The sequence below is a fragment of the Capra hircus genome, chromosome 13 (assembly GCF_001704415.2).
Source record: "Capra hircus breed San Clemente chromosome 13, ASM170441v1, whole genome shotgun sequence".
Taxonomy (NCBI): Eukaryota; Metazoa; Chordata; class Mammalia; order Artiodactyla; family Bovidae; genus Capra; species Capra hircus.
The window spans coordinates 52320387-52339500 of NC_030820.1; the positions used below are offsets into that span (position 1 = coordinate 52320387).

General features: G+C 50.9%; 1 protein-coding gene across 1 annotated transcript in view; it reads right to left on the reverse strand.

The window, feature by feature from the left end:
- The window catches only part of STK35 (serine/threonine kinase 35), a 42089-nt gene continuing 28678 nt past the window's right edge, over positions 5704-19114 (reverse strand). The window contains exon 4 of the mRNA XM_018057448.1: positions 5704-10171. The gene's annotated coding sequence lies outside the window, so the exon portion shown is untranslated. The remainder of the gene's footprint in view (positions 10172-19114) is intronic.

Sequence of the window (19114 nt, forward strand, 5' to 3'; positions counted from 1 at the left end):
GAAGCTCCAGCCAGCTTCCTGGACTGGAAAGTGACCTTAAAGATGAACCTGACTGGGAAGCTACTTGTGGAAGGTGTTGCAGCAGGAAGTCAACAGGAGACGGGAACCCTAATGACTTCATATCATCAGCACCATAGCCCTGGACTGCACATCCCCCGTTGTTTGTTTCAGCTGCCTGGGGTCTCCTGTTTAGGCAGCCATACTGAAACCTCTGAGACACAGGTGCAGCTGTCACCTCCAGTTACTCATGGGGAAATTGAGTCCTTAAGGAGGCAGAGCCAGCTGGTTTGAACTAGCCGGTCTCATGGCAGGGCCTGTGTGCAGCCCCAAGAACTACAGGTGCCTCCCAGCAGAACGCTAAATGCTCATCAAACTGGGTAAACACTAGCTGGAGGGCGGCGGGGCTTTGCCAACATGGGGAGCAGGAATTTGAGGGCTTTGGCAGTGGCTTTGGTCTGCTGGCGGGGGGTGGGGGGAACTGTTCTCTGTGTTCTCACCACATTTGAGTTGTCTGAGCTGGGGGCCTGCAGCATTTTGGCAGGGTATCCAGACCATGGTTATTAAATTCCTCATATTCTGATCTGCCCTCAAGGAACCAGTAGACCAAGCAGAAGCAATTATTGGAGTCTTTTGCAAGAGGGAAGTGATTCTGGCCCCATGTGAAACAGGATGGGATGGCTAAAGTGCCTGGACAGGGAATTAGGATCTAAGAGCTGCAAAGATACTCTTGTTTAGCATCTCTCAAAGTGGGCTTCAAAGCATTTTCCCAGAACACTGGTGTCAGGAGATGTTATCGGCATTCGATGCGGAAGCACTGATGATCTGCGAAGCTTGAGAAACAGGACTTCTCAGAGCCTTTACGATGCATTAGGACATGGAGGGGAGCATTGCTTACTGGCATTTGAACTTTGAGCCCCCTCCCTTTTTTTCTGAGAGGCACCTTAGAGGATGTTTCTCCTCTTTAAAAAATATTATCAATATATATTATTTATGGCTAATTTACTGCATGCCAGGCACTATACTACGGAGTATACATGCACTATCATTAATCCTCAGAAAAATCTATGAAATGGGTAATAATACTATTGCCATTTTAGAGATGAGAAAACAGAGGCTCAGAGAATGATACATCATGGTCACAAGACTGTCAGCGCTAAAGTGATTATCCTAATGTTTCTGTTTGGCTCCAGAATCCACCATACTATTCAACCCAGAGAGGAGAGAATTGGCCACATCCTGCTGCTGGCAAGAGGCCACGCTGGATGTGGGTGCAGGTTTCTGGACTCCTGTTCCAATTGTATTTCATACTTTTCTAGATTCGAGAACATATGTTCATCGCTCACTCTCCTTTTCTCCACACCCAGAGCTGCAGTCAACAGACCAGCTAGTGATGAAGCAGAGCCTCTGGGCCTGGTTCTCCCCCATCACCCTACATGACCTCTCACTCACCCTTGTGGACATAACACGTGACCCAGGGACACAAGTCTGAGCTGGACCCATCAGTTCCAGGCCATGCAGTCTGCTGCATGTCCAGCTGTAGACTGCTCTGGATATGCGGTTTTACATTTTTAAATAGTTGAAGAAAAATAATATTTTGTGACACTGTAGTGGAAATCATGTGAAATCCAAATTTCAGTGTCCATGACCAAAGTCTGATTGATTCAGAGCCACACTCACCTGATTACATACTGTGTGTGGCTGCTTGTGCAGGAAGATGGTGAAGCTGAGTGGCAGTGATAGGGCCCAGGGCCTGCAAAGCCTAAAGTATTTACCTCTTGGCCTTTGACAGAAAAAGCTTAAGATTAAATTAGTATCCACAACTGGTGATTCCTTCTCAAATAGCGTTTTTTCCCCCTACTTCTCAGGCCCTGGTGGGAATGGGTGGACTGTGACTAAACCTCAGGAGCAGACAGGAGTTGCAGGCCAAGCCACAAGGGTGGCCAGGCTCAGGAGCCTTGGTTCATGTGCTGGGGCCTGCCCTACCCTGCAGGCCCCTGAGCAGGTTCCTCCCATGGGGCCATGTTCCTGCAGGTACAATGTGCCCTCATCCATCTACTTCATAAACATGTGCATGCTAAGTTGCTTCTGTCATGTCCCACTCTTTCTGACCCCATGGACTGTGTAGCCCACCAGGCTCCTCTGTCTATGGGTTCTCCAGGCAAGAATACTGGAGTGGGTTGCCATGCCCTCCTCCAGGGGATCTTCCTGACCCAGGGTTCGAACTTACGTCTCTTACGTCTCTTGCATTGGGGTTACCACTAGTGCCACTTGGGAAGCCTAATAAACATGTAGTGAACACCAACTATGGGCCGTGTTGGGTCCTGTTTAATGTATTTATATACATTCACACACACGCTTGTAATATTATACATGTGTGTAACACATAAAACTTTCTGCTAGTGGTTAAGTTCTATAAGGAAAAAGCAAGCAGGTTAAAGGGCTTGAGATAGTGATGGGGTTTTTCTTTAGATAAGGGGACCAGGAGAGCTCTCTCAAGGGCATGAGCAGAGACCTAACTAGAGCAATGAAGCGATGCCTTCCAGGCAGCAGGAATAGCAAGTTAAAGGCCTTGAAATGGAAATGTCCTGTGTGTGCTTCTAGAGCAGTGAGGCTGAGATGGCTAGACAGGAGAGCCTGAGGGGTGCTGGTAGCAAAAGGGTCTAGGGAGGATGATGGAGAAGGGCCTGACAGGCCAAGGAGAGGGTCTGGGTGATCTCATGAGTGCAGTGGGAGCTCAGAGGGTTTGTGCCATGACCTATTTTGATGATTTAAAGGGAAATCTGCCGTGCAAAGGCTGGATCAAGCAGTGGGTCTCAATGCCACAATCTCTCCTTTGGGTCCTCAGGGTGGGATATGATGCAAAGACCTCCTGGGTAGCAGGAAGATGCTGCAACTCTCCAAGATGAAAGGCTAACAAAGGCTGGGTGCTCTGCCCGCTGCAGCCTGTCAGGGCACTGCGGGCTGGGGACTGCAGTGTGGCCTGGAGAGACCTGTGGGCTTGGGTCAGACCACAGGTTGGACCAAGTGTGGCATCAGGCCTTACCTCGTCCAGCATGTCTCCACCACAAACACTCCATAGCCCCAGAATGTCCATCTGTCTCAGGCCAGGCATGCCACGACGCACCTGTCTTCTCTAAGTCCTTCCTCCCCTGGATGTGAGGCTCCTGGCCCACAGGCCCCACTTGGTTCACAAGCAACAAGCTGGTGGCTGGAGCATCTATTTACCGAATGACTGAGCCAGAGGCTGGAGTTGGAGGGACATGTGGAAGCAGGGCAGAAGGGGATGGGCAGTGCGGGCGTGGATGTGAGACCTCTCCTTCATGGGTGAAGGGCACCCAGATCCACCCCCTCCAGAGACCCCATGTCCTAGTGGTGTGCCCAGGTTCAGCACTCACACCCACACCCGACACACAGTGAGCCTCTCAAAGCCCCTCCACTTTGATCCTAGTTCTAATGAACCCACAGTGCCTGGGAGATGGGTAGAGAAAGAAATGCTCTGGAGTGACCACCATGAAAACTTTCAGGCTTGCCAACTCTCACATGAAGGGGATGTTTACTACTTTGCAGATGAGAAAGTCAAGTCAGAAAGGTGATCTGCCTCAGGGTCAAGGAGCCAACAAACAGCAGAGCCAGTTAGTGTTCTCTGAACTCTGGCCCCCATGCCTGCTGCAGCAGTGACTGGATAGGAATCTAAAGTAGCTATTCACTATTCTCCCTTGTCCGCCGTTAGCAGTATAGGGGTGTAGACATCTCTTAACACCCAAGATGACTGCGAAATAGACAGTAACAAGTGTGGGAAAGGAAGTGGAGAAAGTGAAACCCTCTGATATCACTGGTGGGAATGTAAAATGGTGCACCTTCTTTTTAAAAAACTGATTTAGTGTTGTGTTAGTACATCCTTTTGGAGAACAGTTAGGCAGATCCTCAAAAACCGTGCTGTTACCACTGGGTGCAGTCTACTGCCAGATGTGTATGTGCCCAAGAGTATTAAAAACACAGGTCCATGTAAAAACCTTGTACACGAATCTTCATTGTATCATTATGTGTAATAGCCAAGATACTGGAAACACTCCAAACGTCAACCAATTGGTGAGTGGATAGATAAAATCTAAAATGTGGTATTTCCATACCATGGAATACTATGGAGCAATAAAGAGGAAGGAAACCCCGGTATATGCAAATAACAGGGATGAGCCTTGAAAACATTATGAAGTGAAACAAGCCAGACACAAGAGGCCACCTAATACATGATCCTATTTATATGGAATATCCAGAGAGGCAAATCCACAGACACAAAGGCAGACTGGTGGTTGCCTAGGGCTGGAGGGGGTGTGTGTGTGTGTGGTGGTGGTGGGGGGCAGTGTGAGGAGTGTGCTTGGAAAGGATGACAGCAGGTGGGTATGGGTTTCTTCTTCGAGGTGATAAAAATGTTCTGAAATTAAGAGGTGATGGCTGCATAACTGAATATACTAAAAACCACAGCCATGTACCCTTCAAAAGGGTGAATTATCTCAGTAGTTATTTAAAACAAAAACAAAAACAGAACGCTTGAGGGTTCTTCTTCAAGCTCCAGGGTAAGCACAGAAGTGTCCTTTGCTAGAAGCTTCATCCCCAGCAGCTGCTGGACACCAAGGCTTGGGCCTGGAATGCAGCCCGCTCACTTTCAGATTAGGTGGGGAGCCTGTCTTATCTCTTCCTCTAAACCCACATTCCAGAGTCCTGACTCTGTCCTGCAGCTCTGTGACTCCTGGGCTTACCAGATCTCCTCAGGAAAAGTCTGAGTGGTGGGTCCCATATCACACACCAATTCTTTCCAGATTTTTAAGCTTTACAGACACTGCAGTACCAGGAGTCAGGGTCCGGAGTTCAACAGACTCCCAGAGAATCCCAACTCTGTCTCTTTGGGAAAAGGAAACTATAGAACCATTTTTTGAGAGCCTTCTAAATGCCAGGCCCAGGACTATGTTCTTACGGAGCCCTTAGCTGCTCTGAAGGTAGTTTATCACCACTGTCACTGAAGAGGAAGGGACACGCAGCCCGGCTGACACCTGTCCCAGCCAACACATGGCATGTGGCTTTTCCTGTTCACCAAGCATTCAGCCCGCAGCCTGGATTTCTCTGGGCTTTAGTTTTCTCAACAGAGGGGCACACACACCATGCTGGTAACCAAGCACCTGACTTTTAATGCCAGTCCTCACTCTTTGTGGAACGGCTCTTTGCTGGCCAGGCAGAAGGCGATGGGCTGTATGCTCATTCTCCCCTTCCCCAGAACTGCCAAGGCCAACCAATGCTCTCCACATAGGGGTGCTACCCCCACAGGGCTGTTCTGCCCTGCTCCTCTGAGTGGCCAGCTCCCAGCTGAGCTTTCCAAGAAAGTCCTCTTCCCCTTGTAGCCAGGGTTGGGAGACTCCTCTCATTTCTACACTAAAAGTTCCTAGGGGCAGAACTTGCGGAATCACAGAGCTGGGGCTGGAAGGAAGGGCCTCTTGATGTCTGGGCAGCTGGCAAAGCCTCGGATCCCTGGGGAGAGAACAGCAAGCCTGGTGTGGCTTCTGGGCCCATGTGTGGAGTGGGAGGAGGACCACTCAAGGCCACCAGGCATTTTCTCACCAAGCAGCCGAGCATCCTTTTCTCTTGCTGCTCACCCACCAGGACCCACACAAGCTCCTCTGCACAGGAGATGACAAAACCACAAAGCACACCTTTTCAAATCACATATGGCTTCTTTGACCCCATCAAATAACTTTATTCACACAAACGTCCCTTAATTTACAAAGCCTCAGTCATTCATACACATTAGGGGGATCCACAGTGTTCAAGGAACTTAAATATAATGTATCATACCAACCCAAGTAAACCAAGTACAAAAAATATTCATATATAAAGTTGTTCACACGTAGGTCCTAGATTACCAGCTTCTGTGCAAAAAAAAAAAAAAAAAAAGAAAACAAAGAAAATAGATTAACTAGTCTTTGAAACTAACCTTGTGCCTGGGTTAAAACCTCCCTTGCACCCAAGCTGGCCCCACACGAATGTAAATCACTCCAACATCCTCCCTGCTCTGATGGAAAGAGGCACCTGGAGAACAAAGGCTTCTTTAAAACGTCCCTAAATGGACTCCCTTCCTCCTGAGGCCTCTCAGGGAAAAAGATGCAGGGGTCTCCTTCCTGTTCACCTCCCAATCTTAGGGACTCCGGGAGCCACTGGCAGTGGACTCAGCCCTCGACTATGCATGCTGACATTAGCCAACCTCATGACACATCCTGGTGCTCCACTCCCAACGCCTTCTCTCCAGATGGCTTGGCCATTGAAGCCTGGCAGGGCAGGATCGGAAATGGCCCACACTGCCCCTAAGGCTGCGCCTCAGCCCCAAGCCAGGGGTCTGGAGCCTGGAGCCACACAACTCAGCTCTTCTCAGGTCACCAGATCTTAGAGACTCCAGCAGCTGGGCCCCCTGCCCAGGCCCAGGATGGGGAAGGGGCAAGAACCTAAAAACCCCACTGAGAGGCACAGCCCAGACAGGCAGGGAGAGGTCGGCACAGAGGAGCAAAGGTGGGCGTGCACTTGGTGGGCAGGTCTGGGAGCCTGGGCAGCAGGAGCAGAGAGTTAGGGGGTGGAGGCCTGATCCTACCTCTCCAAGCTTCCTAAGGATAACCTGAGGCTGAAACCCAGATATCCATCCAAGTTAGAGCTGTCTTCTAAAAAGGTAAACAGCAACAGCAGAAAGAGAAAGAAGATTCCCACAATGTCTGCTCTTTTCCTTTTTTTAGAAAAGGGCTCAAGCAAAAAAAAAAAAAAAAAAAAAATCTTATTGCTCCAAACACTGGTTTTCTAGGAAATAACTGATATGTTAAAGAGAGAGATCTTGGAGGAAGGGAATGAGAGGCGGGGAATGAAGGCTGTGAGGAAGGTGGCAAGTGGTCTTAGCACCGCAGGGTCAGGGGCAGAGGGGTTGTGGGGCCTGTGCCCCGGCCCGGCCCCCTGCCTTAATTCGCTCTGGGGTCACCATGGGCAGTGCCACAAAGGAGGCCAGGAGCCGTACAGAGAGTCAAATCTCCACCCAGCAACGGGCACGTTTCTCCTCCAGCTGTAAACACGTTATTTCTTAAGTAAACATTGAATACACTCCCTCAGAAAGACAACCACGGGGGCACGAATCACAGCGGGTTAGGGGAAAGAATTCCGCTTTTGACCCAGTGCCTCTGGATGAGAGGAGGCTAAGGTCCGTGGCCTTAGTCCCCATGCCCAGGAGGGGGTCAGATGGAGCTGGCCTTGAAGGCCTAGAAGAAAGAGACACACATCCTCCTGGCTGGAGGGAAGAGGCGGGGACCTGCTGGGGAGGAGGGCAGAGCACACACCCATCTGCAGCACAGCTCTGCCCTTGGCGAAGCTGCTAGTGGTGCCCTGTGGTGGGTGGGGGACACATGGCTGGCTACAGCTCTGAGGAAGGGATGGGGAGGTTGCGGGGAAGCCATCCTCCCATGTGGCTATCTGTGTGCGGGAGTGAGTTTAAGGGACAGATGGACACGGATAGGGAGACAGAAGCCATGTACTAAGCCAGACGGCCTGGCGGAGAGGGCAATGGAATAAGGCACTATGATCTGTCTTGTCGATTCCTCTCACTGAGGGAGAATGACGCTCAGATCCTCCCTCCAAAGGCTCTCCTTTCCACCGATCCCAGGAGAACAACCGACTGTTATTTTAAGGACTGGAGATTTCTACAACTTGCACAGGACTAATAAACTGGTGGTGCTGAGATGATGTGCCCCAGGGCAGCTGCCAAGCCCGAGACCCAGGTGAAAAGGCAGGAAGAGACAGGTGGCTGACCCCAGCGAGAAGAGATGCAGAGCGGCGGAGGGACGGGCAACTACCCAGGGAGAGCCAGCCTTGACTTCGGGCTGCCTTCCACTGGCTGCTGGGTGCCCGAGGCAGATGAAGTGGAGAGCGGGGGAAGGGGAAAGACAGGCACTTGGGGCTAACAAGCTGGGCCTCAGGAGCTAGGGAAGGAGGTCCTGCCACCAAGCGAGGATGGGCTTGGAGTCCTGCAAGACAAAGGTACGTGGACGCTGCTACCTGACCAAGGCCACCCACCTCACCCAAAAGGAATGGCCACCTGGGACCTTACTCAGAGCGAAGACACCTGGGGAGGGCAGAAGGGAAAGATAAGCAAAAGGTAAATATCCGGTTAGACTTGAACCCTCACTAGGATTTCAGAGTGTGGGCTATGGCCAGGGAGAGGTGGGGGTGCCGAGTCTAGGGACTGCTTCCCCATGTGCTCGTGGACAGACAGCTGCCCCCAAGGGAGGGCAGGGAGGTGGGGTGGAGAAGGGGGCACTGACTGCAATTAGGGGATGCGCTCTTCCAGCTGCAGCTCAGCATATCCCCAGGGGAGTGAGGGGCCTGGTCACCACCTGCCTCCTTGCCGGATCCTGCTAACCACAGCCAGCCAGCCATCTGCCCAGGAGGAGGAAGAAGCCTTGAGAAAAGGCGGAAAGAATGTGAGCAAACATACTGCTGAGTTTGCAAATCTGGGCTGATGCTGTGCTGGTCTCTTCCAAACTCCCAGGGTGGAAGGACTGTGGCTCTGGGGGGAAGCCCCCCTTGGTCACATACCAACTTAAAATGCCCTCCAACATCTCCACCTATCCATTCTACACTGGTTTAGAGAAAACAACAACAAAGATAAACACAAAAGAAGAATTCCTTTTCCCTTCCTCGCCTTGCTGTTCTGGGGTGAGAAGCCTGTGGAGCAGCTGAAGGGGCTTCTGGGTACGGGGCAAGAGGAACAGCTCTCCTCCTGGCAAGGGAAGAGGACATGCCTCTTCAAAAGACACGCCTCTTCCAAAGCCTCTTCAAGAGGGAGGCTGCGAGAGCGTCGATGGAGAGCAGAAGAAAGGCTATACAGACACTGGAGGTGGGGTCGGAAGTCACAGCCACCAAGCCCACAGACACCTGATGGCTGTGGTCCACCCGCTCAGCCAGGTCCATCCTTTCCCATCAGACACATTTACATGGAGGGCGGGCACCTAACAGGAAGTCTCTGCGGGGAGGGAGACGACGCTCGGTATTGTCACCATATATGACAGCACGGGCCTGGCTCACAGGGCACCCGCTGCACTGTGAGGAGATAACAGCCGGTTTAGGACACCCTGTTCTTACAGCAATGCTCACAACTGGGTCGCAGGGAGCTCTGACACCCTGGACATCTGGCGGCCACATCGGGGTAGATGATGATCCTGGAGGCAGGAGGTGGTAGGTGCTGACTTCACAGGAGTGACAGATGCCCGCTGAAGACCCTGCTGTATCCTAGGCAGAGGTTTGGCACGACATTTTTTCCCAGGGAATCATCATCTGGGAGGAAGATCACTGACAGAAAGGTAGGCTTGTAGAGCTGGGTTGGGCTGGCAGCTCAATTACCGGGGAGTAAGCGATGGTCACCTTCTGGCCCTCCCCCGTCAGAACCCCCTGGTTATGAAGGGCAGTAGTAAGTCCTGGTGTGACTCTGGATTTCCAACCGCTTAAAGAAGACAAACTCCAAAGAGGGATCTTCTTTCTTGAGTTCTCCTGGCCAAGCTCGGGTCTTCCCCTCCTAGGTGGTTCTTGGCCTCTGATCATCTCCAAGGCCCAAGGGCCAACCAGGAGCAGCCCACCAGGGAGTCCAGCAGTTCCTGCACCTGGTGGGGAGGCGGCACAGAGGCCTCCTTCTGTCCTTATGCCCCCTGATCCAGGAGAGGTCCCCAAATTCTCCACGGAGGGGTAGGCCTTCTCTGGGGAAGTGAGGTGTTATAAGCAGAACTAAGAGATGGGTAAAAGAAAGAAGACAGGGAAAATAAAGGACAAAAACAAAATACCTCCCTAACCCCTTGTAAAAATTAAAAGTGAAATTTATACATATGCTTTGTCCATATTGAGTTTCTTTAAAGAAAGTGGTGCCTGTCCACAGCATAACTTCCTGCTCTTCTGAAGTCTTAATCGTTTAAATTAAAAAAAAAAAAGGGGGGGTGGGACAAAAAAATAAAGCAAAAGTAAGAGGAAGGGGAAAACCCAAATGAAAGCTTCACATTGCTGGAGACCCGGCTGTCAGGAGATCACCAACCGGCCAAGCCACCACCTGTGCCCTCTGCTGAATTCTGTGCGAGACACGATGAGACTGTGGGTCCCGAGGGTCAACCTGAAAGACAGAAGGCAGGGAGAGTGGACGTGGGTCAGTAGGTGTGGGTGCCCTCCAAGCTCCAGATGCCTCCCTAGGTGCCAACACCCAACCCAGATGAATTCAGGAGCTGTGCAGGGGCGGGGTGCGGGAGTTGGTTTCACTCTCGGGAGTGAATCCAGCCTCACTACAGCCACCAGGTCCCGGACACACTACCCCCACCTTTCCAGATCAGCTGTGATGCAGGCTAAGCATCACACGTTGGGTCGCCTCACTGCCTGAGGGGCAGGCTCCGGCTGGAAATCCACATGTGAGGCCCTGGCTACAAATATGAGCCCCTCTCTCCTGGCTTCCCCACCCTGTCCAGAGAAGATGAACAGCATCCTAGTCATCTGTCCCTGAACCGTGGCAGCCAAGATCCCTCATCCCCCCCACCCCCTCCTTCCCTCTGTGACTAATCAGGCTGCCCTGAACGTTCACAGCAACCCTCTCATCCCATTTCAGAGACAAGAAAAGTGAGGCTCAGGGCTCTGAGAACCTGCACTAGGCTACCCGCCCGGGTCATAAGGAAGGCCAGAGTCCCACAGGCAGCGGCAGTGTTTGTCTCCCAGCCACCCGCTGGGCCCTGTGCTCAGGACACTGCCGTGCTTAGGAAGGAGGCTGGAGCCAGAACTGCAGCCCAGTCCACAGGCTCTGCCACTTGACTGTGAGCAAATCTGAGTCGTCTGGTTCTTTGGTCTGGTCACTGTACCACATCACAGGTTATTACAAGATCCAAATAAACTAATACATGGAAAGCTTACAACAGTGCCTAGCCGTACTATTACTACCTATCTGGGAATGGCAAGACCAGAGGCCTATGCTTCAGGAACCTGTTCTAGGGGAGGCCTAGAATACAACACCCTGCAGAGACTATCTCTGGGCGATCCCCACCCTGCCCAGTGCTACTTTCCCAGTCTGAGCCTTAAAAGAGCTAAGCATAGCCTAAGCCTGGCAGGCAGGCCACCCAGGTCAGTAGTGTTCCGTGGCAACCCATGGTCTCATCAGTTTTAAGTGCCCATTTGAACGACCGAATCAGACCAGCCTTACCCAGGGTGCTTGACTCCTCCACTGGCTTCAAGGCTCCATGAGCTGCTGCAGTCTGACAACACGGCGTGCCATCCCAGCCCCACCGCCTCCCCCCGTTACCTGACATCTGTACACTCAGAGCACACTGTAATCCTCAGGTCCCGGGGAGATGCCTGGCTAGTCCTCACTGGAGGCGGCAGGATATGGTGATATTGGACAATTTACTTCTCCAGGTCGGCCTTCCTTTCCTCTTCTGTGAAATGGGGGCTCTTTTTTGAGGTTTGAGTGGAATAACGACTGTGAAGTACCTGGCCTATGGCAGGACCCGACTCCTTGACGAGCCCATCCTCTCCCGGCCATGTGCCCCCAGCCAGAAATTACGAATGTGTCAGGCTTAAGAGGCCATGGCCCTCGGCCACTGAACCATCCTTACTGCCTCCAGCCAGGCGAACCACGGCAAGGACACGCATGCCACTGGAAGAGTATGACAAAGCCTTCTAGAAAGCAATTTGGCAACGTTTTCAGAGCTTCAAATGTATTTAGACCCTATAATTCCACTTCTGGAAATCAAATTTAACTGAATATACTAAATATGAAAAAGCCTTTATGAATAAAGATGTCCACAGAAGCAGTATTTAAATTGAAGCAATAACCGCAAATCCAAAAATGAGAGATGGAAGCAAACGATCCATCTATGCAATGACACATTACAGAGGAAATGAGAAAACTGTGTGGCATTCTAAACAAAGTGTGGCAGAAGCATTTCCATGGGTTAAGTGGGAAGAAAAAGGCTACGAAGTTCTATAATGCACAGTGTGATCACAGCTACGTAAAAGACAAAAACCTCCAAGTATAAGAAATCTGGCAAGAAAACACATCAAAATACACCGAAACGCACTTGTCATGGGTGGATTTTCCTCTTCCTCCTCTCTCCCTCTGTATTTTTGATACTGAGTACACATCACACTGTCACACTGTACTTTTTAGTGGGAAAAACCATGTCCTTGGATGAATAAGAAAGATCCCTGGGAAAGGTCCCTAGAGTAGTGAGGGATCCCGGAGCCCAGACCCAGGCTCTTCTCTGAGCTCCTCCACACACCGTGGATGGTGGAGAACCTTCCACACCTTCAAATGAGAGACCAGACTGTGGGACCCTTCCTCCATTGCACAGGGGAGGCGTGACCTGAGGTCCCTGTGTGGAGTCAAGTGAGAATGGATGATAAAGGCACTGGAGAAGTATCTGATCTCGGAAGGAGACGCTGGGACCTCTCCACCCCAGCCTTCTTTTCTGCTGCTTCTGTTGCTTTGCCTATTAATCCCCCTCAACAAACCTCCACTGGTGGGTCTTGAAGGCCAGTTTTTGACTTGGAAAAACATAGTCATCACGAGCACATCCTGGGATGGTCCTGCAGCCATCCCCAGTTCTAGCTCCACTCAGCAGGCCGAGTGCCTTCTCCCTGCTGCTGCCAGTAGATGAAGCAGAGCAACCAGAAGATGGGGGAGGGAAGGCTTAGGGGGAACTTCACCATCTAAGACATTAAGCCCTTGTGAGATACAAGAAAGGCCTGGGAAGCGGTATGGTCATGCTGACACAATCTTTGGAATCAGTGATGTCCTTTTCAACACTGCTCTCCTCCCTCCCCTGGCTGGACCCAAGCTGAGGACAACCTCAAATGGATGACCGTCAGTCACAACAGGAAGGTGGCCCACAGCAGCTGAAAAGCAGTGCCGGCAGGGAAATTCAGAAGCCAGAAGTCTCTTTTACATAAGAAACTAGCAGAACACAGTGTGCCTGAAGAAGGTCAAACCATGTGCCCAGCACTTTGTGAGAGTGCCGGCGACACCGGCATAATGACTGCTGTAACCGCTGGGTCCCTTGCCAGGACACGGCTGACATTTCCACAGGCTCCTCCATGCTCCCTCCAGCTTTGGCACTGGCCCTCCTGGTAGGACATCTCAGGACAATCCACAGGTCTGCCTGCTTCTGCCCACTGGGCAGGGACAAGAAAAATATGACCCTTTCTTCCAGAGAGAATGCTGGCTTTGCATTCTTCTCCATCTCCCATGAGAGAAGGTGTACCTTCCCCAGGGAGCCCATGGCTGCAACCTCCCTGGAAGAGAGCAGGGGTGGGGTTCCCTACAGCCTGGAGTGGGAAGAGCTCAGACCACATGGGTTGAGGTAAAGCAGCAGCAGGCCCTCCCGGAACAGGAATGGTTTGGCCCCAGCCAGGAGCAGCCCAGAGGTGGGCCCTCGGCATTCCTCCTAGCAGGTGCCACACCTCCGCTCCGAGTGCCTGGTTCTCGGCATCAGTCACGGCTTGCCTTGGCCGTTTCAGCTGGAACACTGACTTCTGACCATAGCAGAGCCCTCCGAGTAGGCGAAGCCACCCCCCTGAGCACAGTGGAAACTGGTGACGTGGCCGGCCTGCAGGTGAGGTGCCAATGGCAGTGTACGCCCGTCTCCCACCTGCCTGATGAGCTCACCTGTGAGGAGTTAACAAGGCTACAGACCCAGAGACGGGACCACCTGCCCCACAGCAGAGCAGCAGGACCAGCCCTCAGCCCCTCTTCTCCAGCCTCACAGCCCAGAGCCTTTCTGCTACGAGCCTCCTTTTAGTGCTTCCGGAGCTGGCTCCATCAGTGGCTCTAACAGTCTGTATTTGAGATGTCTCCTGGGGGTAAGGGGCCCAGGAAGGTGATGGCAAATTCTTCCCTTTTTTATGTTAGCTCTAGAACTAAGTTCCCCCAGCACATCCGACTTCCTTATTTCTCTATAATGATCGTAACAGCAATCGCTTGGTCAGCATTGATTATGTACCAGGCATGTTCTATGTAGGCCACTTTCATAGGTAACAACTTAGTAAGGCTGTCAACCCTCTTACACTGCTTCCCACTCACTGGACACACATGTTTTACATCTATTGCCTCTTCTCACTCAACCACCATACTACATGGGAGCTGTTGTGGCCCCAGTTTCAGAGACAGGGAAATGAAAGTTCAGAGAGAAGACCTGCATGGCTAATAAGTGGCGGAGAAAAGGGTTGAACCTAGGTCTGTCTCACTCCAAAGCTCCTGCTTTTTATTACATGTGGAATCCCTCCCTAGAGAGACAAGAAGAGCTTAAGTAGAGTTTAAACGCCATTTAATCCCTTCACCTATAAACAGATTCACTCAGAAAAGGCTTGTGGAAGGCTTGGCTGAAGTACCTCTGCATGGGTCTGAGGTCCAGAGCACAAAGGGGATGTGGTGCCAGCCAGGCAGCGAGCAGCCTTCTGACAGGCTTCTCTGCCAGCCAAGCAGTTGTCTGGTCTGTCCAAGGAAGTTGAGGAACCAAACTGCTCCCATGAAGGCCATCAGCAGGCTGGAGAACAAAAGCTGGGTAAAGGAGAGATGGGAGCAGGCAGCCATGGGGCTGGGGACAGAACGGGCTCACACAGCCAATGCCCTCCCCTAGTCCTCAGCTCACAGACTGGGAACAGCCGGGTAAACAGACGATTACCCTTTATCCTAAAAGGTATGGCCTTCCTACTTTGGTCAAAATGTCACTTCTTTGATGAAATGATAATGAAAAGTTAAGTGGGAGTGGTTAAAAAAGTTGTCTTCCATCTCCTACCTCCACTTCTCAGCTTTTAAACTCTACTCTCCTTCAAAACATCTAAGTCTGGCAATCACAGGATTGAAAACTATCTGGGAGCCACAGCTACACTTTCACTCGGCACTTTCACCTTAGTCACTTACATTATCCAAATCTTTTTTTCCCTCCTAACAAACGGGGAAGCTATTTGCCCTCTGCGGTCAGCTGTGAGGGGTGAGTGGGGCATGCCCCCAGCAGTGGGGCATGGAGGAAGCTCTCTACCTTATTAGTTATCTTTCTCTCTATAACTCATCTGGAGTCAAAGCTTAATTTGGGAACTTTCTATGTTTTCAAAACGGAGATTTAAGAATAAGGGCAGGCAGGGTGGTGGTTGAGGGGGTGGGGGCTAGCTTTCCATGGCCACGCCTTTGCCCCAAGGGCAGCCAGATGGTGGCAAAGGTATCCTCAGCACCTTTCAACCTGCTCAGGCCTAAAGGTGGATTTTTGAAGTCCAGGGACCTAGAAATCTGAAACACAAGAGTCCTTGCTCTGGGCTGCTAAGGTGAGCGGGGAACACTGAGCCACAGTCCTCACAATACTCTACAGACACATCTATCCATGAAAAAGGCTCTCCCTACAGACGAGGGATTTTAGTCTCAAGAGGTTACATACCAAGTTGTAAAAGGTGAAACGGTTGGTGAAGGGTGGTTGTTGTTCAGTTGCTCAGTTGTGTCCAACTCTTTGTGACCCCATGGACAGCAGCACGCCAGGCTTCCCTGTCCTCCACCATTCCCAGAGTTTGATCAAACTCATGTCCATCGAGTCGGTGAGGCCACCCAACCATCTCATCCTCTGTCATCCCCTTCTCCTCCTGCCTTTAATCTTCCCCAGTATCAGGGTCTTTTCCAATGTGTTAGCTCTTCCATTAGGTAGCCAAAGTGTTGGAGCTTCAGCTTCAGCATCAGTCCTTGCAATGAATACTGAGTTGATCTCCTCTAGGGTTGACTGGTTTGATCTTCTTTCTAGCTAAGGGACTCTCAAGAGTCTTCTCCAGCACCAAGGTTCGAAGGCATCAGTTCTTCGGTGCTCAGTCTTTATTAATGGCCAGCTCTCACACCCGTCCATGACTCCTGGAAAACCGCAGCTTTGACTGTATGGACCTTCGTAGGGAAAGTAATGGCTCTGCTTTTTAATATGCTGTCTAGGTTTGTCATTGCATTTCTTTCAAGGAACAAGCATCTTTTAATCTCATGGCTCCAGTCACTGTCCACAGTGATTCTGGAGCCCAAGAAAATAAAGTCTGTCACTGCTTCCATTTTCTCCCCATCTATTTGCCACGAAGTGATGGGACCGGATGCCATGATCTTCATTTTTTGAACACTGAGTTTTAAGCCAGGCTTTTCACTCTCCTCTTTCACTTTCATCAAGAGGCTCTTTAGTTCCTCTTCGCTTTCTGCCAGACGGGTGGTGTCATCTGTGTATCTAAGGTTATTGATATTTCCTCTGGCAATCTTGATTCCAGCTTGTGCTTCATCCAGCCCAGCATTTCGCATGATGTACTCTGCATATAAGTTAATAAGCAGGGTAACAATATACAGCCTTGACATACTCCTTTCCCATTTTTGAACCAGTGTGTTGTTCCATGTCCAGTCCTAATTGTTTTTTCTTGACCTGCACACAGGCTTCGCAGGAGGCAGGTAAGGTGGTCTGGTATTCCCATCTTTTTAAGAATTTTTCACAGTTGGTTGTGATCTACATAGTCAAAGGCTTTAATGTAGTCAATGAAGCAGAAGTAGATGTTTTTCTGGAATTCTCTAGCTTTTTCTATGATCCAATAGATGCTGGCAATTTGATCTCTGGTTCCTCTGCCTTTTCTAAATCCATCTGCAAGTTCTCAGTTCACGTACTATTGAAGCCTAGCCTGAAGGATTGTGAGCACTTTGCTAGTGTGTGAAGTGAGTGCAACTGTGCAGTAGTTTGAGCATTCTTTGGCATTGCCCTTCTTTGGGACTGGAGAGAAAACTTACCTTTTCCAGTCCTGTGACCAATGCTGAGTTTTCCAAAACTTGCTGGCATATTGAGTGCAGCACTTTAACAGAATCACCTTTTAGGATTTGAAATAAAATCCAAAAAGATGTAAAGGGTTGACTGGGATTCAAATAGAAACTCTGGTTCTCTCTATTCCTCTCTGCCTCTCATGTATTTATCAGAAAATAGTCACCTGACTGGCATACTCAAATCGTGGTGTCATTGATCCAAGAATTCACCCTTACCTAAGCTCTCCCAACGTCCTAGCTGGTGGTCTTAGCACTGCAGTTAATGATGTTTGTGAAAAAACTAGACATCGTGCAAGGCCTGATATGCAAAGCTTCCTTTTGTTCAGGCAAAGGACCATGTAGGAATTATCTCCATTTTATGGATAAGCGCATCGAGGTTCAGGTTATTCATTTCCAGCATATCATTCTGGGGAAGCTCAGAGGCAGGGTAATCTCAGGGTCACAGAGGGCTAGCCTCTCGTTCTAAGCAGGATTAGCTTCGAAATGAGTCATTTTCATTTGTTTTACATACTAGACAGCTGGCTTTTCATTAAAGATATCAACATGCCAGCCCTGGCAGGGGTGGGGGGGCAGGTGGGTGGAATGGGGCGGGGGCAGATGGGGGGCTGTCAGCGGCTCTAGGACTACTGTCTAATCTGTCAGAGGGACTGAGGCCAGGGAGCCAAGCTTTCTGGCGTATCACTTCTCTAAGGCTTGGCTAAGCCAACAGTGGTGCTCAGCATAGAGCAAATGCAGGGACGACTGTGCTGTGGACACCTCACTGCACAGCATATGAGGTCCTATTGTCAGGGTAGAAGAAAATGAAGCAGACACTACAAATGGGATAACAATGTCTCCAGGTACCCAGAAAGGGCACGGTGTCAAGGAAAGGGAGAGTTCAGAGAGCACCGAAGCCTACCCAGCAGGAGCTTCACAGCAGGTTTAGACAACCTGGAAGGCCTTGGTGCTGGGCTCTGTGGTCTCTGAGTCCTGACCAGGGGACCAAAACAAGGCAGAAGCCCAGCAGCGGGTCCCCAGTGTGGCAGGAGCACCGTTCACAGAGCACAGGTTACAGAATGGCACAGTTAGCGCTCTGTCAAGGGCCTGGGGTTTAGAGTAGAAAGATCTGAAGTTTGCACCCCAGCTCAGTCAAGTCTCAGTTTTCTCAGCTGACAATGCGGAAACGTCTACTTTGCAGGTGTGAAGCCCTGTGATGGGCTCGGTGAGACACACACGAGATACCTAATCAAGCCTCAGAGACATCCCCCAAACCAACACCTCTCATCCACTCAGGCAAAAACTCCAGACAAGACGGACTGGCCTCGTGTCAGTCTTCTCTGGAGGCAACAGCGTCTGTCCTGCTCTGACGGTCCATCTTCCTTTGGGCCTCAAGAACGGCAGGTCTGGTTGCGCTGCTCCCGGCCCTGCCCCTTGCTGTCAGCTCAGATGGCGCCTGCCTCCTCCAGGAAGCAGTCCCAGGGGCCCAGCCACCTCAGGGACTCTTCTCTGTTCTCTGGTGAGCAGGCACAGGATGACCAGAGAGAACCCCCAATAACCACGCTCCACATCTTCTCATCACAGCTAACAACAAGCTTCCTGGGGGACAGGGACAGTCCCGTGCTTCCCTGGAGCCTCTCAGGTTGCCAAGTGCAAAAGGAGCTGGAATACTGCATGACTGATAGGAACTGGGAGTTAGCACATGGCAATAAAAAATTAATTTACGAGCTTCATGGAACCATTCATTCAACACGACAGGAGTTTAACATAAAAATATGGCTTTGAAACCCCTGCCTCTGGTTGAGTTCTGACTGAACATCCAGCAAGCCAGGTGCTGGCCACCTCTCCATACTCCAGTGGCTGCAAAGGGACAAGCTGGGGTTTGGCTGGTGCTGTTTTTCTCCCATGCTACACTGTGCTCCCCCAGTCTGGTACCCCCACACCCTCAGAACCAAGTGAGAGAAATGGGCACACGGGGAGGAAGGGCTTTCCTGACATAACAGCCTGTCAGTGACAGAACCAGGAGGCTCCTCCATGACTACCCCTCTTACTGACTTCGCCACAGAACGCCGGTTCTCATGGGGAAGACGACAGCCCAGTCTGCAAACCAGTCTGCTTCAACTGAGAGGGAGCTTGAAACCTGGCTGTGGCTAGCTGGAGCAGCCTGGCTTCAGAGAATGTCCCCCGTCTAAGTCAGTCATGGTAAAGGGTTAATGAGAAGGACCGGAAGACTTGGATTTGGCCTCAACTCTGCAGATTTCCTAGATCTTAAAGTTCCACTGTAGCCTT